The 23,813-nt window shown below is 39.5% G+C and overlaps 1 long non-coding RNA gene and 1 gene segment (V, D, J or C); both read right to left on the minus strand.

The window, feature by feature from the left end:
- The window catches only part of LOC147004003 (T-cell receptor beta-1 chain C region-like), a 500,214-nt gene that overhangs the window by 395,365 nt on the left and 81,036 nt on the right, over positions 1-23,813 (minus strand).
- Positions 3,762-10,780, minus strand: LOC147004007 (uncharacterized). The gene is made up of 3 exons (XR_015047525.1): positions 10,729-10,780; positions 4,095-4,312; positions 3,762-4,001 (listed from the first exon to the last, which is right to left on the minus strand). It is a non-coding gene; the product is annotated as an uncharacterized LOC147004007 (long non-coding RNA).

Genomic DNA, 23,813 nt, shown 5'->3' on the forward strand with positions numbered 1-23,813 from the left:
GACTTTTGGGATAGCACTGGAGATATAAATGAAGAAAGTACCTAATTAAAAAAAGAAGAAGAAGAAGTAAAAGTGCCTGCCAGAGCAATATTGAGTTTCTTGTTTGATTTCCCTAAGGATTCCAATGATTACAGATTCCTTTTGATGAGCTTCTAAGCATGTAAATTTCTGTCTTTTCAAAGAGTTATGTTTAATTTTAGGTGTGTGTGTGCACGTGCGCATGCGCACGCGCGTGTGTGCTCTTTCATGTGTGTGTTAAATGTGTGAGTACCCGCCGAGGCCATAAAATGGCCTCAGAACCACTGGAGTTGAAATTACAGGAGGTCATAAAGAGCAGGAAAAGATACCTGGAACAAAGCTCAGGTCCTCTGCTTGAGTGATACATGATGAGCCAGCTTCCCAGTCCCATGAGATTGTGATTTTCCTTCTACACAGTAACATAAAATTTCATTTCAGAAACATGTGAAGCACAGCAGGAAGTTTCAATTTCTCTCTGCTAATTTATCCTTTTTATCTTTCACCCAAAGGCCTGATCAAACATTCAATCTTCTAACTTCATTTCTGGTTTTTCAGCTGTAACACTTTTTGTTCACAAAGAATGGGGCCATTTTGTGGCTCTGAGATTAATGTGAGAAATGTAATTCTAGAGCTTTTTTGTGGCATATCTTTAAATGGTCCTTAAATTTCCAATTCCCACCGTGATGCTCACATCTGGAGTAGATAGATGTAGTTTATTAGGATTTTAGCTTTTCCTATATTTCTTTTCCTAGATTTCTGTTTACCAATTACCTCATTTTAAAAGGTATAATTGTTTTTCTTTTTAGATTCAATGTTTACAGTATTACCTTTACATTTAAATTTGGTGGTAATAGTGCTTCAAGCTTAGGCAGAAAAATAAATAGACTAAGATAAGAATGATCATCTTTCTGCTCTTCCTCTCTTTGCTCTCATTCCCTATTTGGAAATGTATTAAATACTTTTCACCTTCCTTATGAAAGTGGCTAAAAATTTCAACAAAGATATTTATTGATTTATTGATTTGTTCTTTTCTTTTAAATTATCTTTCATCTTTTTTTACAGTACAGTTGTTATTATCCTCCCTGTCTGACAACTCCTACACACAAAATTCCTCCTTCTCGATATGTAAGAGGATATCCCCACTAGACCTCTCATTGAGGCCAGACTAGGCAATCCTCTGCTGTATATGTGTTGGGGTCTTCATGCCAGCAAGTATATGCTGCCTGGTTGGTGGCTTCGTGTGTGAGAGATCTTGGGGGTCCATGTTAGTTGAGACTACTGGTCTTCCTATGCGGTAGCTCTCCTCCACAATTTCTTCCAGCCTTTCCCTATTCAACCATAAGGGTCCCTGGCTTCTGTCCATTGGTTGGGTATAAGTATCTGGTTCTGTCTCTTTCAGCTGCTTATTGGGCTTCTTGGAGGGCAACCATGCTCGGTTCCTGTCTGTAAGCACACCATAGCATCAGTTATAGTGTCAGGCCTTGGAGCATCCCCTTGAGATGGATCCCAATTTGAGCCAGTCACTGATCCTTTAAATAAGCTCATATTCCTTGTATTGTTTTGCAGAGTATTTTTATAAAGTACTCTCTTTTTACAGTGTATTTTGCTTATCTCTTCCAGTAAATAAGCTATTATACTTAACATCTTGGTTTTACATATATTAAAAAGTATAACTTATTCACCTGGGTGATTTTCATCTCCAAGGGCTTATGACCTCAGTCTGCTAACTAGGCCTAGTTCTAGAAACTTCTAGCCTCTGTCCAATCTAATCTAAGCCTAGAATGTTTTCATCCTCTGAGGTTTGTTGCCTAATAAGCTCACCCTTTCTCATTCTTTCTGAACTCTAGCTGGCTGGTTCAACTCAACTGTTTTGGATCAAACTCCTCTCCCAGATGACTTATTCAATGTGGATTTCTCTTGGCCTCTGAATTGCTCTGCTTGACCTCAAACTAACTCTAGCAATCTTTTCTAATCTTCTAGCTTATTCTCATTCTCTTGCTTGTTCTGTCTTTCCCTGTGTCTGGTTTGTTTTCTCGTTAGTCTTTCTCTGTAAAACTCTCCTGGTAAAGCTGCCTCCTTCTCCCTCTGTGTTGTTCTACTGTTCCTCTCAACTCTACTGCATAGCTCCACAGGAACTCTACGATATTTCAGTATTGTCTGTCTCTTCTCTAAATAGCCTTCCTTTCCCCTCGCTTCTTGGGAAAGTTGGGAATATCCTGTTCTGCCAAATCTTTTTCTGATTTGTTACCTTTCTATCACTCAATTAGACATCACTTTCAAACATGGGTGCTTCTTCCTGCAACTCACTTTACCTTCATTGTTTGGAATTAAAGGTGAGTACTAAGGATGTTTCTATATTCCAGCCAGAGTGTTTAAAGTGTTTGCTAAGGGCTGTGCCACACCCTAACAAGAAACAGGTTCAAATACCATGTAAATATTTATATACATATACATAATATTTTTAATATTAAATTTTATTTTAAATTAGTATTTTGAATGTTTTTATAATTTTCAAATGCTTATGATGTATCTATACAGTTAACAAACTCAAAAATATATCAAATATTTTGACAAAAGAAATGTCTGTTGCTATGTATTGAATGCTAAATTCTATATCTGAAAGGTCTAGGTCTACAAGTGAACTCTCAATTACTGGCTTTGTTGTGCAAACCTTGTTAGTTAATTTATATGTATTAGTTAAATAAAAATGGCTAGAGCCAATTACTGGAACAGTAGAGATAGGTGGGGGTTTTGTTACCTGGTTGAGCATGAAAGACGGAAGAAAACAAGGAGGAGAGAGGGGAAAACATCATAAGAGAAGAAGGGTCATGAGCATATCCAGGAAAAACAGCAAGTATTTGGGGATCAGCTGGGAGGAGGTAGCCAGATCAGCAGTTACACAAGTAGGCTAGGGGTTATCCCCCAGTAATTCTCAAAACCAAATAAATTAACCATAGCCTGGATCTTATTTGTTTGTAAGTTAGTCAGGGATATGTTTAAAATAGTTGTAGTACATATGCCTGGATCTGTTCTGATCAGATGTAGGAGGAAGCCTCTCTGATGACAACCGGGCAAGGCACTGATGTATGAATATAGCAGAATAGCATTAGGAATCATTTCACTGAGTTTTGTTTTGCCAGTCATGTTTGGTATATCCTAGGTCTCTGGGCTATCTAGCCTCTGGTTCTTGCTGGACATCCAGACAGTGTCAGGCAAAAGCTACCTCTTGTGGCATGGAGTCTTCCGTTTTTTAAGGAGAGGAGAAGAAAACTGGTGTCTAGCTGTAATGAAAAGCAACCAGGGATGATCATTCTTCCATACCTCCCAGCCTACTTAGTCTTCAGCCCACATATATGTATTAAAGGCCCACTGAATGACATATGTGCTTAATCATAGACTCACTTACCCTTATGAAAAATATATGAGGAATCCCACGAACAAGTTTTGTCTGCTCATCACCCACCACATACCTTTCTCTACATACCTTCCTACCACAAGACTTCTTAATGTAATACTCGTTACCATCTGTTCTTGCCTTGTCTAGGATAGAGAAGACTTTAAACCCATATACTTCCTGTTGTGAGAAAACCTCAGGATCACAGTTGAGAACAACTTCTGGGAGGTGGACAGGAGAGGGGAAGCGCATGGTTTCTGCCTCAGCAGACTATGAATCTGTAGCTCTGTGTCTAAGCTGCTTGCACAAAGATACACAGCTGAGTCCTGGGGTTGTGTGCTCTGGATCTTCAGAGTTGAGTGCGTCTGATTGGGCATCTGAGCCGAGAATCGTTCCTTGGGCATCCCTGAATCATCTATAGGAGCTTGATTGCGAAAGTAAGTCAGGAACTCCAGGCCCTGCACAATGGTCTGTCTGTACCAGAAAACAGCACTATGTCCTGAAATTGGCTCACACCACAGAGTTGCTTCTTGTCCCTTCCCTGACACCTTGTGCCTAGGTGTTTGGATAACACCAGCATTTGTTGGTTCTAAAAAGAAACAGAATAGAGAATAAAGAATGTAATTGTAACTATGACAAACAATAATCAAAAGCTGCAGATTCTTTATTCCTGGAAGCTCACCTGCTCTCAAGAAGCAAACGACCAGACAGAAAAGGAGCCTAGTGGCCATGGCAAGATGAGGCAGTGGCTTCACTCATAGAAACTCCACGTAAGCACGAGAAGCCCAGGCTCAAGTCTTTAGGAGCTCTGTATCCTCCAGGGTGGTGTATGGGCTTGTGATGACACCACTGTCTCTGTCACTGCTCAATGGATCAGCTTTCAAAAGTGATCACTATTCCCTTATAAGAAAAAATAAAACAGTGAAATAAGTAATTGTTCTGGTACAGGCATGGGTGGTTCATCCAAAGACTTAAAGTATCCCTACAGATGTTTATTTACCAAATCCTTTGTGCTTCAATGATTATCCCATCTTCCCCCACCCCAAAACACACACATTCTACTTTTCCTGAAACATTACATATCAAATTACCTATTGGACACTTCTCTTAGTAGTAATTTTTACTTTTTCTTTGAATTTTTATATATGTGTTCAGTGTACTTTGGTCTTATCCACACCCACCAATAACTCTGATGTTAGAGCCCCGACTCACTCTTCTTCCTACTAGAATCATATCCTCCTTTAGTGTACTGCTACTACTGTGGTTGTTGTTGTTGTTATCTCCGTGAGTTAATCAAAACTTACCATCTGCAGAGGTTAGGGTTCATCTACTGGAGCATAAGAGAATAACTTGATTTCTGTTGTGTCAAGACAACAGAAAGAAACAAATGCAGAGACTGAAGGGAGGGCCATCCGGGGACTGCCCCACCTGGGGATCCAACCTGTCTGCAGACACCAAACCCCAACACTGTTGCTGTTGCCAAGAGGCACTTGCTGACAGGAACCTGGTGTGGCTGCTCCTTGGGAGGTCTGGACAGCAACTGACCAATGCAGATGTGGATGCTTGGAGACAACCATCAGACTGAGTTCAGGGACCCCATGGGGGAGCTGCCAGAAGGACTGGAGGAGCAGAGGTAGATTGCAACTCCATAGGAAGAATAACATCAGCTGGCCGGACCACCCAGTGCTTCCAGAGACTAGACCATCAACCAGGGAGTATACAGGGAGGGATCATGACTCCACATACATATGTAGTAGAGGATGGCCTTGCCTGACAGCAGTGGGAGGGGAGGCCCTTGGTGCTGTGGAGGTTTGATGCCCCAGTGTAGGGGGATGCTGGAATGGTGGGGCAGGAGAGGTAGATGGTTAGAGAAGTAATCTCTCAAAGGAGAGAGAGGGTAGATAGGGGATGGGGGTTTGTGGAGGGGTAACCAGGAAATGGGATATCATTAAATATGTAAATGAATGGAATGATTAATTTAAAAGAACAAAAGAAAGACATATAGATAGGCATGGTAGCTTACTATACAGATATTCCTAATGGTAGAAGATCAGAAATGTCCATTCCTCCCTCTCTAGTATTACTATCAGTATTCATTTATATGTATGGAAGTGTGTGTGTGTATAGGTATGTGTGTATTTGTGTGTCTTTCTGTATGTGTGTCTGTCTCTGTATGTATATGTGTGACTGGGGGAGGGGGTGAAAGCATGCATGTAAGTGTGTATGGTACATCTTCTATCTTTTTTATACTACTGTCCTAATGATGTATCTTGATGGGCTGAAGCATCCTGAGACCCACACACAAAAATGGCAGAAGCTGGATATAGAACTTAGGAGGGAAAATGAAATAATGCGAACACCTAGAAAACACTCAGAATCAGGCCACAGTATCCTAGGATGTGCCTTAGACTTACCCCAGTGTATAAAGATTTATAAAATAAACTATGAACACAAAGAAAAAGGAGAAAGAAGTAATAAATAACACTAAGGATATTGGAAAAGCTCTAAGGAGTCATCTTATTTTATTTTTACCTAAAATGCCTTGTGTGTGTGTGTGTGTGTGTGTAATTTAATTTATATAGCTTGGGGTAACAATGCTACCCTCAACAACCATAGTTTAGCTAATAAAAACTCTCATACCAGGCATGAGAAACCTTCTTTCAAGTTGTTAATCAGGGGGTTCTAAGAGACACCTAAAACAATGTAAGCTATTGTTTTTTACCTTAGTTTCTGTCAGAAGATGAAATCAAGTCTTTTTTTCTGAGGAAACCACACACTTTGGGTACAGGACACAGAAGAATCTAACTAGATATTACCCAAAAGCATCTTCCCTGAGAACTAGCCTTCATAGTAGCAGAAGGTGCCAAGTAAGCTACCAAGGGAAGAAAGCAATGAATAATCCTACCAGGTAGTAAAATCCAAGAAGCACAACAATGACCAGCATGGTAAGATAACCCTAATGGCACAATATAGCACTTCCACCTTGGCAATAGCTAACAGCTGTACAATTGAACTTAAGGCCTACTCAGCAGGAGAGAAATCACACTTTGTACTGGAAACACCGCTGACTGCGGCCCTTGGATCTTAGAGGCGAACATATTACAACTTCCCAGACCAGTATCATTCCCACCTGCATTCTCAATTCTGATCCTAATATACAAACAGATGTAGATCTCGTCCCTCATCAAAGAAGCTTCTTGGGCAGCAGAGAGGGAATACTGCAGAAAGCCAGAGCTCCTCAAAATCCAGAGAACAACTGACAACAGATCGACAACCTGATCTGTATACCTCAGGCTCAAGGACTATCATGGCAGAGGGAGCAGAAAGATTTTAAAACCAGGAAGGCAGCTGCAAGATTGGGATTTCTAGATGAGACGGGAGCGACACCCAGGAAGTATCAAAAATATGACTTGTGAACAATGACAATACTAGTTGACACTTCAACACTGTTGAAGAAATCTTTCTTAAGTAGCCCTACCCCCAAATAAAGAACTACAGCAATTAACAACTGCAAGAGAGGGGTAATTAGTCTTCCCCAGAAATGAACCCCTAATTGTTTCTCCAATACCATGTGGCCAAACCTAATGACAAGTATATAAGCAACACTAAGGGGATTCAGCAGGTTGCGTTTGTGTATTTATATGTAACAAGAAAAAGGGGCCACAAATATGAGAAGTAGCGGGGGTGTGGTATATAGAGGATTGAAAGGAGGGACTGGAGCATAAAATGGTATAATTATACTTTACTCAAAGGAAATGTAAGTGCTGGAGAGATGTCTCAGTGGGTAAAGAGCACTGGCTGTTCTTCCAGAGGACCTGGGTTTGACTCCTAACACCTACATGGCAGCTCACAACTGACTGTAATAGCAGTCCCAGGGCATCCAATACACTTTTCTAGTCTCTGCAGGCACCTGCCATCCATGTGTTGCATAAACAAAGAGATGAAAGACTCATACACTTAAAATAAATAAATAAATGAATAAAAGTATATATATATAGAGAGAGACAGAGAGAAATGATAGATGATAGTATTTTTAGAAATAAATTTAAGACATGATTGGGCAACTTTTTCTAAATTTTTGTTTCTTTTTTACTCTTTTATGTTTAGTATAGGAAAACTGTCATATTCTGGGCTCCCAAAAAAACCTTATAATTTCTTCTGTTATTATTTTTGTGGAATTTTAAAGGTAGAGGCCCCTCTGCTTGAAGCTGTGTCGCTGTACTTCTCAGAGACCTGCTTTGAATTTTCCATCACAGAGATAGAGGAAGCCTGGACTAGGTTAAAGAAAGCCTTTTCCAACAGCTGCTCTGACATCCTTGACATGGCTCCTTTACTTTTCTTGCATCAGGGTACATAGCTGCCCAACAAACTCAGAGGTAGAGACTTAGAGGTGGCCCACAGGGCAGAGGCAAGTGGCCTGGAAAGTGCCTGTCTCATTTCTTTTTGTCCTCTGGTCAACACTGATTTATTTACTGACTGAATAGTATCTTTTTGAATTGTTGGAAGTTTTGTTTGCTTGAGTGATTGATTGTGTTTTGATATGTTTTTAAATCAAGGACACTCCTCAGCAAGAATGATTTTACTGTCACACAGATACATCTTGCTCCCAATCTGAGTGCCTAATGGGCCACAATCTTGGCAGTCAATCGCAATGCCACCTCCTCAAAGTTCTCTGTGGAAAGGTGCCTTGTGTGGAGCAACCAAGGGACCTTGTTTGTTTCTGGTTGTTTTCTCATAAAACATTATTTATATTTGGACTCTATTGTTAAAGTACATTAATGGTTTCTTTGAAAAATATCCCAGACTTTTCCTGAAGCCCTTAATCACTATTGTTCTTAACTAATATACATAAGAACAGAAGCCTTTGGGCCCAACCTTTTGTGATTCAAAGCCTGAGCATGAATATTTTCTTCAATACCCCCACTACCACACAAGCCTCTAGGTCAGTGGCTGCTACCCTTTAATAGTGTTCCTCAAATTGTGTGTGACCCCCCACCATAACATTTTATCACTGCACTTCATAACTGTAACTTTACTACTGTTATGAGCCATAGTGTAAATGTATGATAAGCAACCCTTGTGTAGATTAACAGCCACTGCAATAGATCTTTTAAAATCACCTCATTACCTACTGGTGGCCACTGGGGTAGATGCTCTAGAAATGACTTCTTTAGCCCGTGTAGATGATTCTGTTACAATAGCTATGAGCAATGCAAATTACAGTTGTTGGAATTGTAAATATTCAAAATTAATACTTCCCTTTCTCACATGACATGGGAAACACATGGAAATGGGATAATGAAGTCTGCAAAACAAAAGTCAAAATGCCAACGTTGCTCTCAAGATGAAAAGATCAACCTACCCAACAAAGTTGACCAGCTTGAATCCATATGAATCTAGTACAGTGAACTTGGTTAACTTTCCGTAGGGTAGCCAGCCTCTCCACTTGAATGAACCCTCTGATCACTATTTTTTCCCCCTAATTCTGAGGCAGGAGAATACCCAGCATTCATTTCATAGATAGAGAAATACAAAGATAAATGTAGAGGACTTGACTCAACATACCGAGTTCCTTCTTTCATATAATTAGACTCAGGTCTCCTACCACAGAGAAGAGAAGAGGACTAGAGATATTACTCAACAGACCCACCAATTATCAAGAGAAGTAGGGAAGAAACAAACATTTCCCCCAAAAGTTCACAAAATTTTTGTTGCCCAAACACCTCAGACTCATTCTATGAGAACCTCTGTTCCAGCAGTGTTGAGGAATACTTTTCAAGATACTTGAAAAACTAAGAGTTCTGGTGCCAACTCCAAGCTAGGAATTAACTTTCTATTCTTCCTTTGCCAGTCTACATATTTTTACTATTATCTCCTATTACAAAGAAAAAGATCCATCACAAGCTTCAGTCATATCAGAAAGAACCACCAATAACATGACAACAATACTCAGAGCCATTCTAAAATTTGTAGATGGTATAAACTAAATTTTTCAAATTTTGTATGTGAACTAGAGAAATGGCTCAACTGTTAAGAGCATGCATTGTTCTTGCAGGAGACCAGGGCTTAGTTCTCAGAACCAACATTACGAAGCTAACAACTACCTGTAACTGCTGTCCCAGGGAAATCCTACACCCTCTGACTTCCAGGGGCACCTATGTGCACGTGGTACACATAAACTGTCGTAGGCACACACACACACACAGACACACACAAAAATACATTTTAAAAGGAAAAAATTCTTTGTAGTATCCTAGGGAAAGCCAATCCGTCTTTTTTCTCTTTTATTATCAAATCACTGACTTTTCTCAGTTATGTTATGCTCCAGTCTTTAATGGTTTTCCTATTATAACTTTTTAATTTCCTCTACTCTAACACACATTTTATCATTTTTTTCTCTCAATGTGCTATTGCTCAATTCTTTAAGAAAGATTAAATTCAATTTCTCAATGTTTAAAATGGCCTCTTTTGAATTTTTAAAATAACTTTAATCCAACAAGTAGTATTCATTGGCATAGAACACCTCCATTAACTTTATGCCTGAATCTGGGCTCACGACGTTAGTATTTCAAATCTATTCTGTTAGACTTTATCTCTATGATCTTCCCTGGTGAGAGATATGAAATTTATAAACTCTGAAATCTCTTAAACAAGAGCTATTAAAATAAATATTTAATATCTCCTCTTTCTTCTGTCACATGATCTCCTAGCTAAATTTCTCTCCTTATATTTTACCTGTTTCCCTTTCATCGGCACCACACTTTCCTAAGAGCTGTAATTTTAGCAATTAATCAAGCAGGTTCCCGATCACATAACTTAAATACGTTCCTTAATCTCCCGAGGCATCTGTGTCAAAAGTCTCCATATTTGTGATTTTCAGAGCCGTTTCTTGACAGGCTTCTGGATGCTGCCTCTTCCCTGGGGAGCCATTCCAGTTTGCTTCTTCTAAGTTGCTGAATTTTCCCTCTAATGGGATTTCCTGATTATCTTGTCTGTCTTAGTAAAACCTAAAATAAACCTTTGTCTTGTCTCCCCCAGAGAGCCAGGAGACCCAAGTCTTTTCCCTCTTTCCTTTAAGAATCCAACCCTCCTGACTCCATACCCTGCTTTCTTCCACTTGATGGTGTTTGCTTTCTAAGATAGTGCTTTTCCTCACACAGAAATCATTTTCTACATCAATTCACTCGCTTAATTTTTTGTAATGACTTATAGATATCTTTTTATAATTTAAGTCCTTAATATTCTAATGCATGCGGGTTTGGTTAGCCTGAATTTATCAGGTGCAGCATCGAGAAAACAAAACAATATCCACTCACTTTTAGTTTCCTCCTTCCCAATGAGTGCATGCATTGGTTCAGTCTTTCCAGCATCCACTAAGGTCTTCAAGATGTAGCAGGAACCCACAGCATCTCTCTATTATAAACATCCTTCTTTTGTTGCCTTACAGCAAGGAGGAAACAAATTTGAGTCACTGTTATCTCATCTCTTTTTGAAGAAAATGTAAATTCCCTTTGGCATAGTTCATCAACCACAGGTGTTCCTTTAATTATGTTTTAAGCTTTGCAATAATTGTGTTGATTGATTTTGGATTTTCTTGTATACATAGTCTAATTTCCTTTGCCTTGAGAGTCCTCTTAAGCACATTTTCTTCATCAGAAAGAGCCTGACCAGTTGTGCTGACTATCACAGACTCTAAATTATTCTTGTCTGGGAGCAGCTCGCAGTTATGAATAGTTTATCTCCTTGACTTTTTGGAGATTTTTAGGAATAGTAATTCTCCAGTGATAATCCAGATGATGAGTCCATTTCAATGAGAAATTTTTCACTGTCAGAAAAACCTGAATATTAGAAACATTTTCTTTTTAAATCTCTTACCAATGAACAAAGAATTTGCAATCATTTATCATTTCAGAAAATATTCAAACAATGTTAATGGGCATTTTGGATAGTTTTGTGTGTTGTAGAGAACCCAGAAGCTTTAAACAACAACATTCAAAGTATATATTCTGCTTTTGAAATGAACAAGTGGAGCTGTTAATAACACTATTATTAACTCCAAGTACATCTTTTGTGTTTTATCAACACATAATTAGAGTAACCTAGTATGAAAATACATACAATATGTCCTTTCTGTAGGTGAAGCAACTGAACTTTTTTCTCTAAAATATTTTTTTTCCTTCTTTTAAACTCTTTTCTCAACTGGACCTTTTAGGGTATATTTGTGTGTGTGTGTGTGTGTGTGTGTGTGTACATATACACCAAGTGTGTGCAGGTTCCTGAGGAAGACAGAAGTCATCAGATCTCCTATAGCTGCAGTTACAGGAAATTGTGATGATTTCTACTTTGATGCCAGGAACTGATGTCAGGTTTTCTTAAAGAGCAGCAAGTATTAAGTGCCTAATCACTTCTCCATTTGCCCTTTATTATATTTTTATAAGAAACATTATTGCATTTCTATTTATATGTAAAAGAACAAAGATTGGAGAATCAGCCTCAATAAATGCTTGTGACCACTACTGAGTCACTTTGAGACAGCAGTAATGCTTCCTAAGTCATGATACCAGCAGGGTAATGCTTTGGAACAAAGCTCTCCACAAATTCACAAGTAAGAGCAACAACCATTTATTGACACTCTTGAATCGATGGCATAGAGGGTTGCTTCTGTGAATCTCAACTCAGTTAAGTTTTAATTGAAGGGGTAATTTGCAAACACTATATTTTGCAGTTTTTGTTTTAATCTTCAAAATAGGTTCTTTCAAAGAACCTGGTTGTTTTCTTTTTAGTGAAGGAATATTGTCTGGAATGGTTCTAATTGGTAAACACTGAAAATTTAAATAGAAGCACACAGAGCTGAGAGGCATTTTTGAGTCCCCAAGTACCATTTTCTTAACTAGTAAAAATGACCTGGACCGACGTACATGCTGTTCCTTCAGAACATGGATTTCGTTACACTCAGAGTTGAGTACAGTTGTTTTCTGCTTCACAAAGAAGCATCCAACAGCATGGCAAGTCATTAGAAAGCTGGAAAGTATAGAGATGGGAGTAGAATCTAGCAAAACAAATGCACAGGGACATGTTAAATTGTGTAAGAACATTTTGCAAAGAGATGAAGTAAACACATAAACAGTATGAAGCATCAGCTGCCATCCTCAGTAGGGCTGTTGATGCTGTTTTCAATAGACAACCACTGAAAGAAGAAGAGTCTGAACGTGTGTCTCAAGATCATTATGTCACAGGAGTAGGACACTGTGGTGTTTTAAAGTATCCACAAAGGTGAAGTAGCACTTGGTGTTGCTGGGATACAAAAAAGAGATTTGGACATCTGCAAATGTGTCTTCTGAAAGGACTGGCAGGTCATTAAATAGACTGGTTATGGAAATGTTGAGTACATTGTGTGTTACAGAGCAGCAGCAGGTCTAAACAACTTTGCAACTCACCGAGTTATTTGAAACATATGTACTTCTAACCTTCTTTAGTGTTATCATTTATAGAAAAAATAGACAAAATTTATGCTCTCTGGATGCTTAAGGGAGAAAAAAAAAGTGTTCATCTGCTCAGTGTGCATATACTATAATCATGAGACTAAGTTTGAAAACATTTGGAGATAAACAGAATCCTCCAGAGTAATGAGGTCAAAAAATGGAGATTAAAAACAATGTGTAAATTTTTCATGTGATGATGACATCAGGGTGAGTACAGGGCAGGAGGATTAACTAGAAGACGTATCCTAATGTGTGAATGAGCTGAGCTTATAATATAAGAGGAAGAAATAAGCAGGAATAAGCAAGGAGTCAGGATGAGCTACCTATAAAGATATAGTGTAGGTCTCTTGGTGTGCATGAAAACAACTGCATGACATTCTGGACTTTTTTCATCTCAAATGTTAGGACTTGAGTGAGACAACTAACTCAAATAGAAAGATTTTGACTATAAGGCAGAACTTACTTGGGTCTACCTAATTGCCTTGGAGATTCAAATATAGAATATAGGCATCTTTTGCATGAGTTCATTTGATAGGAATTCACCAGTGTGAAATAAGATAGTAGAAGAACTCAGTAAGCTCAGTATATATATGTATATATATATATATATATATATATATATATATATATATACAAACACACACACACATATATATATACTGTATATATACTGTATATACTTAGTATATATATATTAGAGAGAGACAGAGAGAGACAGAGAGAGAGAGAGAGACAGAGACAGAGAGAGAAGTCTTAAGGAGATGGGACCATTAAGGAAAGGACAAACAAGACAGGAGGAACTTGAATGGTTTATGATATTCCTGATATTTCCGTACTGGGACTGGCCAGGATTAAGGTCATTATCATAATTAAGAACATTCTGAGACTACAAGAGATTGGTGTTGACATGAGACTCTACACATATGTGTGGTAAAAAAGGAAATTCCTATGGAAACACTAAGTTGAAATTAACATTAAAATAATGTCTTCACAACTTAGAGTGAAAAGAGAATGAAAGGCCAGAATAATTCACAGGACATTTCCCTTATCAGAACTGCCACATTCAGGTAGAGATGAAAAACATTGACTCTACACCATGGGTGCTTATAGTTCTGTGACGGGAGAGCTTTCAGCCCACAACCATACGTGAAAAATCTCTGAACTACCTTCAAGGTCATTTCCACCCAAGATTTCTTAATACTCGATTATCTTCTGTTTTTTGTCATGCCTCTATTCCTTGTTGTTTTTGTTTGTGTTAATGAAGGAGCACAGGAAACTTCAGAACTGGTAGGGCCTGGAGGGAGAGGAGGATACGAGTGTTTTTGCACAGGCAGGGCATCCTTATATAGCTCTGTGGCTAAACTGCTGGCACACAGATACACAGCTGAGTCCTGGGGTTCTGTAGGTTGAATCTTCAGAGTGGAAAAGGATGAATTTGGCATCTCAGCTTTAAATCGATCCTTGAGAGTCCCACCATCTTCCATGAGAGACTTGCTGCGGAAGTAGCTCAGCAACTCTAGTCCCTGTATCTTGGTCTGTCTGTACCAGAAAAGGTCATTGTGGCCTGAAACTGGCTCACACTTCAGAGTTATTGTTTGTCCTTTCTCTGCCACCTCATGCCTGGGTGTCTGGGTGACTCCAGCATCTGTGTGATCTATATTTTAAAAGACAAAGTGGGAGACAGAATAAGAAAACGCTGTGGAGTCATGAACATGGTAAACAAGTATGATCATGTTAAGTATCCTCAGGACTCACTTGCTATCAGAACATAAAAGATCACACAACAGAGGGTCTGGATGCCCATAGTGGGATGAGCACTGATGTGAAACATCTAAACTAGGACTGTACATGTGCAGAGAAGAGACTTTGAGAACACTTCATCCTCTTAAGTGACATCTATTGGTCAGTGACATCATCAGATAAGCCACAAACACCTCCAACCCCAACTGCAGTGTAAAAGCTGTTTTGAGGGGAGAATGAAGCTCTAGAGATCAAGTAGGGCTGGATGCAACTGCAATTGAAGTAAGGCGAAGGTTTACACATTTGAGGTTCCTAGTAGCTTGGTTTGGCTTTATCAATTCTTGATGTCTTTCCTATACCCTCTCTCTTGTAAGAACCTAAAATTGCCATATTCCCTCATTGGTGGCACAGTTGTCCCACTATCATAGACTCAAATCGCTCATTGGTCAATTAAGAACTGTCCTTTAAACTCTACAGGAATGATGTCAGTTCTGTTACAATAACAAGGCAGGAGGTGAGTCTTGGAAAGCAGATTACAATGGAAAGCTTTGTGTGGTGAAAGAGTTCTATGATATAGTATTACCACATTTTTGTCAAATATTCCAACTCCACCATAAAACCTCCCCTATATTCCTACAATGAAACAAGCAGGGGACATCTTGTTCATAAAGATTTGAAAATAAACTACTGCAGAATTTACTTACTGTGTATTCTTCTTTCCTGAAAACTTGCCATGCTTGTTCATCATTAATGCCTGGTCTTTCACCTCACCTGTGGCCTACCTATATCCCATCAGCGTGGCATCTGTGGAGAAATGAGAGAAGGTTCTGTTTCCTGGGCCAGTCTAATAAGTTACTTACTGATAAGGATATAATAGTTTGAATTTTTTATTGTTGACATAGTAAATTACTGCCAAATTCTATGAACTTGAGAGTACCTATATTTAAGTAGCAATTTTTAAATAACTTATAAACTCACTAGTGTTATCGACAGTACTTCTTCCTTTTTTAGACACTATCTTGCAACATGTTGGGTCCATGATATAAACCATATAAACCATGATAAGCAGAATGAAGATTCTGCCTTCAAAAAAATTCTTGTTCCTCCCTGTTACCTGCTGTCTGTGGGCAGGAGAAAGAATAATCTTCAAAGACAAGAATGACTTATCCCTGGGTCCTATGAGTATGATAGATGGCATGGCAAGAGAGAATTAAGTTCCCAGTGGAATTAAGGTGGTTGACCAGTTGACCTTGCCTTGACAAGGAGATTATCTTCAAATTCCAAGTACATGAGATGACAATCACAGTGTCACAGTGGTCTTATAATGTGGAAGACATTAAAAAAAAAGAGTCAGAGAAGAGCAGCAAAGAAAAATATCAGCCTGTTATTGTTTGTTTTTATAATCAAAGCGACCATGAGCCAAGTTATTTGTAGACTCCAGAAGATTAAAAAAAAAAAAGATGAGAAACTACATTCTCCTATAGAGCCTCTAAAAGGAATGTGCTACCACCAACGCATTCACGTAAAACTGTGAGAAAATCAATTTGCATTTCTTGAATACAGAAAGTTAGTTGGAATTTGTTATAGCAGCTATTGGAGAGTAATACACTATAGCATCCATGTGACTCGTGTCTGAAACCCTGAAATCAAGGCTGGAGATTCAGTCAGCAAAATGTTTGCTCTGCAACCATAAACACCCGAGTTCACATTGAACAAGGAGAAAGCAAGCCAGTGCCTATGTAGAACCTTCACCCCTACATTCTGTGTCTTTGGTATGGAAAGGTACTCTGCAGACTACCAAAAGAAAAAATTAAATACCAAGCTAGCCAAAAAAAAAAAAAAAAAAAAAATCTTTGATCTACATTCTGCCCTGCCTGCAAGATATGCTAGGGCAGTGGTCAAAGTTTGTGGGAGTAAGCAGCCAATGTTTCATTTGATTTAAGGCCTACTCTTCAAGATAAAACCCATACTCACCTGATGCTGGTTAGATGATCAAGAACCAGACACTAGATAGCCAAGAGATCTAGGGTAAAACCAAATGCTGCTGGTCTAAAAACAGAAAAGTATCAATAAAATGGCTCCTAATGACATTTTGCTATACTCATAGATCAGTGCCTTATTTAGCCATCATCACAGAAGCCAGGCATCAGGCAGGGAGAGAGAGAGAGAGAGAGAGAGAGAGAGAGAGAGAGAGAGAGAGAGAGAGAGAGAGAGAGAGAGCTTAGAAAACAGACATCTAAATGGGATGCCTCTATCAAATTCATCCCCTCATAGCTCAGTGGACCCCAGGGAAGAGAAGACAGAAAAAGTGTAAGAGCCAGAGGGGATGGAGGACACCAAGAGAACAAGTTTCTCTGAGTCAATTAAGCAAGGTTCATATGAGCTCACATAGGCTGAAGCAGCAAGCACAGAGCATACAAGTTATCTGCACCAGGTCCTCTGTATATATATTACAGCTTTCAGCTTAGTATTTTTCTTTGACTCCTGAGTATGTGAACAAGTGAGTCTTTGATTCTTGTACCAGCTTTGAGGGGCTATTTTTCTTCTTTTGGCTTGCCATATCCAGCCTCCATGTGATGACTTTTGTTTTATCTTACAATATTTTATTTTGCCATTTTTGGTTGTTATCTTTTAGAAGCCTGTTCTTTTCCAATGAGAGACAGAAAGACAGTGGATCTAAAGGGGAGGGAAGGTGGTAGGGAACTGGGAGGAGTAGAGGGAAAGGAATCTGTAATCAGAATATATTGTATGAGAAGAGAATCTATTTTTAATAAAAGGGGTAAAGCTCAAAGAGAGAGCGAAATAAAGGAAGGAAGGAAGGGAGGAAGGAAGACCTGAATTGAGTTCTTAGAAACTACATTTTAAAAGCGTGCGGGGGGGGGGGGGGAGGTAAGAGGGGAATCTGATCTGATTGGGTGAGGGAAAAGGACTAAAGCCCTGAGGGCCAGCAGAAAGAATGGAAACAGGCAACCTTGGCAAATGGGAGGTTTTGGGGTGGGGGCAGAATGCACCAGAGACCTAGGAGGTGAGAGACTCCCAGGACTCAAAGGGATGGACCTTAGATGTATAATAGGACAGTAGGGAAAAGAAATTTATACAACTCACCCCCAGCAGAGAGGCAGGACATCAAGTGAGGGATGAGGGATGGGGTTGCCATCCCACAGTCACACCTCTGACCCATAATTGTTTCTGTCTGAAAGAATTACAGGGATGAAAATGGGGAGGAGCCTGAGGAAAATAAGGTCCAGCAACAGGCCCAAAGTGGGATCCAGCTCAAAGGGAGGTCCCAAGGTCTGACACTATTACTGAGGCTATGGACCGCTCACAAAAAGGGATCTATCATGACTGCTCTCTGAAAGACTCAACAAGCGCTGAGTCAGATGCAGATATTTGCACCCAACCAATAGACAGAAGCAGCTGACCCCTGTTGTTGAATTAGGGAAGGCTGAAAGAAGCTGAGAAGGGCGATCCTGTAGAAGAACCAGCAGTCTCAATTCATCTGGACCCTGGAGATCTCTCAAACACTGGACCACCAAACAGACAGCATACACCAGCTGATATGAGGCCCCCAACACACATACATACAGTAGAGGATTGCTGGGTCTTTGTGCATTCAGCGATGATTCACCTAACCCTCAAGAGACTGGAGGTCTCAGGGAGTTTAGAGGTCAGGTGGAGTAGGGGGTAAGGGCATCCACGTGGAGATAGGGGGTGGGGTGTGATAGGGAGGAGATGTGGGATGTGGAGCAGTTAGATGGTGGATGGGGGGCAGGGAATGGAATATGGAGTGTAAACAATATATTAAAAATAAAGATAAAAATAAATAATCAAATAAATGCAAAAAGAAAAAAAAAAAAAGGCCATGATGTGAGATTATTATCATATACTGGAGAGACATGGCAAGCAGAGCACTGGAGCTTACTGAATGGCCTGCTTGGCAAACTCTAGGCCAGTGATATGCCCTGTCACACAAACAACCAAAACCAAAAACCAAACACCAAAACAAGACAAAACAAAAACCACAGGGTGGATGTCATCTGACTATACTTTCCCGAGCCTTTACACAGATTCTAGCTAACAGTGAATCCACAGTGCCCTCTAGTGGTCAGTGACAAAAAGCAACACAAACTGGAGCTGTGAGATTTTATAATGTGCCAGTGTTAGAGAGTAGGGAATCAGTGTTAATCTTACTTTAGTCTAATTTTTAAATTCTGACAAAGAGGCCATAGGTGATCATTAGCGACCATACAACTGGATCTTCTAGATAAATAGATGAGATGATATGAAGTAAAGGCAAATGAACAAACCTTGTGAACTGCACTTAGACTCAGCAAGGAAGGACAGAGTGCCGGGAAGGCCTGAGAGTGCAGGTGCATGCAGAACCCCTCCCCTGCAACCCTGCTGCTTTCCAAGAACTCTTAACAGTTCAGACCAATTTCTCTTACTATTGTAGAATATCAGGAAGGAGTTAGTAAAGGTATAGAGACAGACATGAAAAGGTACGGTGGCGGCGGGTGGGGGGTACCTGGGGCCCCTGGGTTGCTTTAGAAGCTCTTAACAAAGGGAAGAACTTGGTATTTTAACATTCCAAGGAAGCATTGTAATAGACAAAGGCAGACATATGAAATGTGCTCAACAGCTTCTGAGCTAACTGGATCAAACCTGAAATACTTTGGGGGCTGTGCCAGGGACATTAGAAAGCGGCAGCACTCTGTGAAAAGTTGTATTCTGTTTGTGTGGAGATTTGGAATGGGTGTGGTGGTCGCATACCCCAAGTTTGATAGGTAGGGGTTGGAAGAGCAAGACTTCACGGAAACTCAAATGTATTCTTTTAAAAAGTTTGTAACTCCTGTCAGCTTATCCATTTTATGTATTTATTTGAAGACAAAACATGGTTAAAGATGAGTTAAGATTGGTAGTATTAATAATAGTAAAAATAAATGTAATTATTATTAATGCATTTTCATACAAGCAAGAGTAGAAATAATCCCTCTAAATATATATATATATGTATACATACATATATATGTATGTATGTATAGTAGAGTATTTGTTCCTTAGAGAGTTCTAGTACAAAGGCATAGAAGCACAATATAAGGATGTCACGAAGGATAGATAGCATTCTAAACACTCAGTTGCTCCAGCTCCAGTAGGAAAGCCTGTTGCCTGTTACTCACAGAAAACCTCCATCTGTACTACTGGCTTATGGATGGATTTCCTGATTGCTTATTTCACAGTTACACAGGTATCTCCAGATTCTGGTGACTGAGTCTGTGAAAAGTTGCTTTCAGTTTGGGGTTCTTGAATTGTTACTGAAAAAAAAAAATACTTGGAGTCCCTGAGATATTATTTTCAACCACTTGCAGTCTTTGTGTTTCAAGAAAGAATTTGTGATCTCTGGATACATGCAGCATGGCCTATGTCTAAAGACCAACTCTGTCCATGGATTATAAGAAGTAGTCCCAGGTCTCTGCTGAAAGCTGGCTTGAAGAAAACCATCAGCTTTGTGCACAGCAGGGATGTGTCTCTGAGTTACTGTGATAAACTGCTGGCACAGAGATAGGTGGCTGTGTCTCCCTGCTTTGCAGACCGGATCTTGAGAGTGGAGTTAGTTCCTTTAGGCCTCACAGCAGAAAAACGATCCGTGGGCAACTGTGAATTATCTATAACAGCCTCATTCCGAAAGTAAACTAGAAGCTGGGGCCCCTGGTCTCTGGGCTGCTGATACCAGTAAAGGGTATCATGTCCAGAAATAGGGTCACACCAAAAGGAAACAGCCTGCCCTTCCTGTAGGACTGCATATCTGGGAGACTGGGTGACTCCAGCTTCAGACAGTACTGTGGGAAAAGATCAGACTGTTTCAAAATGGGAAAAATTGAAATAATCCCCCACCCCAGAGAAATGCAAAACGGAGACTGTTTTCCTAAAAACTTACCTGTGTCAAGGAGACAGAACACTGCCCAGCCAAGAAGCCTGGTGCCCATGGCAGACTGAGGGCAGAGGAGAGCTTACCACAGCAAGGTCTTGACAGCTGCATTACTTAGTACCACATGACACTTCCCGTGATGACTTTACTGTCCCTTCAGAGAATCAGTCTTAGCACAGTCCCTCTGAATGTAAATGGTTTAGGATATGCACAGACTGCATGTGAGCTCATCCAGTGTCCCCACACTCAGCTCAGGGTTTTGAGTGGCATGTCAAAGTTCATCATAATAAATAAAATGAGTTTTCTGAACTTCCATAGGGAATGGTAAGCTTCTACTGATAGCTACGTTTTCAATATTTGGGAATAACAATACTAATTATATTTTCATATTTCGAGAATCTCTTATGTGAGTATTCTATTTCCACACCGTCATCATTTCCTCATTTACTCTATCCCCTGCCATGTTTCCTCCAAATCTTTCTTGAATTCATGACATCTTCTTTAATTATTATGGTAACATAAATGAAATTATTTTTCTTCTGGTATTATTTCACACACACACACACACACACACACACGAGCTACAGGTTGATGAGAGAGAGAGATGAGCCTCTCAATATGTTACCAAATCCCAGCTTGTTGGTCCTAAACATATACACAAGGCAGTTGCATGCTCTGTTACCAGCTCCATCCCCACTGAATTATTGTTTTTTATGGCTCTAAGTATAGAGCAGAATTACTTTAATTATGTACTTGGATCACTACCTAGTGTTGGGTATTTTTTAGTTTTTAATAATTTATTTAATTTTATTTTCTGTACATTAGTGATTTGACTGCATGCATGTCTGTGAGGATGTTGGATTTCCTAGAACAGGAGTTACAGACAGTTTTCATCTGCCATGTGGGTGCTAGGAATTGAACCCAGGAGCAGTCAGTGTTTTCAATTGCTAAGCCAACTCTCCAGCCCACACACACTACCTAGTGTTAAATAAGTAGAGTGATGATAGACGCAAGCCCTATGAGATGAATATAGTGCCAGGCTCTGGAAAAGTCACCTGTGTATGTGCATATGGTCTCTTCCCATAAGAAAGTTTTCTAATCTCAGCCAACAAAATGAAGTGATGTTGTTTAAAATCTGAAGGTGTATATTTTTGTTTCTACTTACCCTCATCCTAGTAAAACTCTTAATAATCTAAGGGCCATATTAATCTTTAAAACACATCTGACAATAAACAATATTCCCCCCAAAGAAAACACACATATGTGCCATGAACAATAAGTAGATGCTTGACCTTGCTGGTTCCAAGTAGTTTAAAAGGGCACAGTGAGATATCACTTTACACAGAGACAGCCACAACAATAGTAATACATGAATGTGTGAAAATATTGGAAAGACTGAAAAAAACTGGAACTCTCATACACTGATGTCTGGAATGTAAAATGGTGCAGCTTCCTTAACAAAACTTTGACAGTTATTGAAAATATCAAACAGAATTACTGCATGACTCCACAATCTCCTGTGTACTCCAACAAACAAACAAAAACAAAAACAAACGAACAAAAAAACCCAAAAATAAATAAAAATCCTCAAGACTAGGATGAAAGAGAGAATTAACATTCAATGTCAGTTGAGTATTATTAATAATAACTCAGAGCCGGGTGTGATGGCGTATGCCTTTAATCCCAGCACTTGGGAGGCAGAGGCAGGCGGATTTCTGAGTTCAAGGCCAGCCTGGTCTACAAAGTGAGTTCCAGGACAGCCAGAGCTACACAGAGAAACCCTGTCTCAATAATAATAATAATAATAATAATAATAATAATAATAATAATAATAATTATAATTATAATAATAATAACTGAGAACAACCTAAAAATCCATAAAGTAATGAGAGTTAGAAAATGTACAATTTTAATACAATGATGTATTAAAATAACTCAAGTTGTGATACAAATTAAAAATGTGATACTTGAGCTGGGCAGTGGTGGTGCACACCTTTAATCCCAGCACTTGGGAGGCAGAGGCAGGCAGATTTCTGAGTTTGAGACCAGCCTGGTCTACAGAGTGAGTTCCAGGACAGCCAGGGCTACACAGAGAAACCCTGTCTTGAAAAAAAAAAAGTGATATTTATGCTAAGTGAGAGAAGTCAGACTCAAAGAGAAAGAAATATATTTCTAAACATACACTTCCTATAATAAGCAAGATCGTGGGTCAGATGAAACAATAGTAACTGCTTAATGGATTACAGATAAAAACTTTTGGGGAAACATGACAATGACTGATGTACAACACAAAGGATTTGTGTAAAAAGACTAAGTGACTGATATAAAAACAGTGATGGAGTTCAGAAAAGGTGGTCCACTGACCTTTTTGTGGTTTCTGTTTTTTCTGAACTTGGGGATAAGCCAGAGCAGGAATTTTTTCTTTCTTGGCTTTCCCTGGTAGACTAAATGCAGATTCTCCAATAGAAAGCTGTGAGGCCCTCGGTGTGAGTCCCCCCAACCAGAGAAGATGAGGCCATCACAGTAGGAGACATGGAAAAGTCCATACTGTGCTCATATGGACTTCACAGAGTCTATCACCCACCCTCCCAAGGACATGTTCAGTTTTTCTCCAAATAATTTATTCCTCCCCAACCTGACTGCCTCTACCTGCACCTCAGCCAGTGAAGAGGGAAGAGAAATTTCCAGAGACCAGTAGGCATTAGGATTTCATTTTCTCGTTTGATGATCCCAGGCATGAAATTAGCTTGCATAGCTTTTTTGCCTGTTAATCTATGAATTTATTTCATAGACTCAAAACACAGAGTAAGCAAATACATCCTCCCATACAACTGTAAAGGTAAAATTTTTATGTTATTATGTTTTTTTTTTTCACTTTAGAGTTCTGTTTCTTTATTTTTTTTCCACTGTTTTTTTTTATTACATATTTTCCTCAATTACATTTCCAATGCTATCCCTAAAGTCCCCCATACCGCCCCCCACTTCCCTACCCTCCCATTCCCATTCTTTTGGCCCTGGCATTCCCCTATATTGGGGCATATAAAGTTTGCAAGTCCAATGGGCCTCTCTTTCCAGTGATGGCCGACTAGGCCATCTTTCCATACATATGCAGCTAGAGACAAGAGCTCCGGGGTACTGGTTAGTTCATCATGTTGTTCCAACTATAGGGTTGCAGATCCCTTTAGCTCCTTGGGTACTTTCTCTAGCTTCTCCATTGGGAGCCCTGTGATCCATCCAATAGCTGACTGTGAGC

Source organism: Mus caroli, unplaced genomic scaffold, assembly GCF_978045245.1.
Source record: "Mus caroli unplaced genomic scaffold, Mus_caroli_1 scaffold_7, whole genome shotgun sequence".
Classification (NCBI taxonomy): domain Eukaryota; kingdom Metazoa; phylum Chordata; class Mammalia; order Rodentia; family Muridae; genus Mus; species Mus caroli.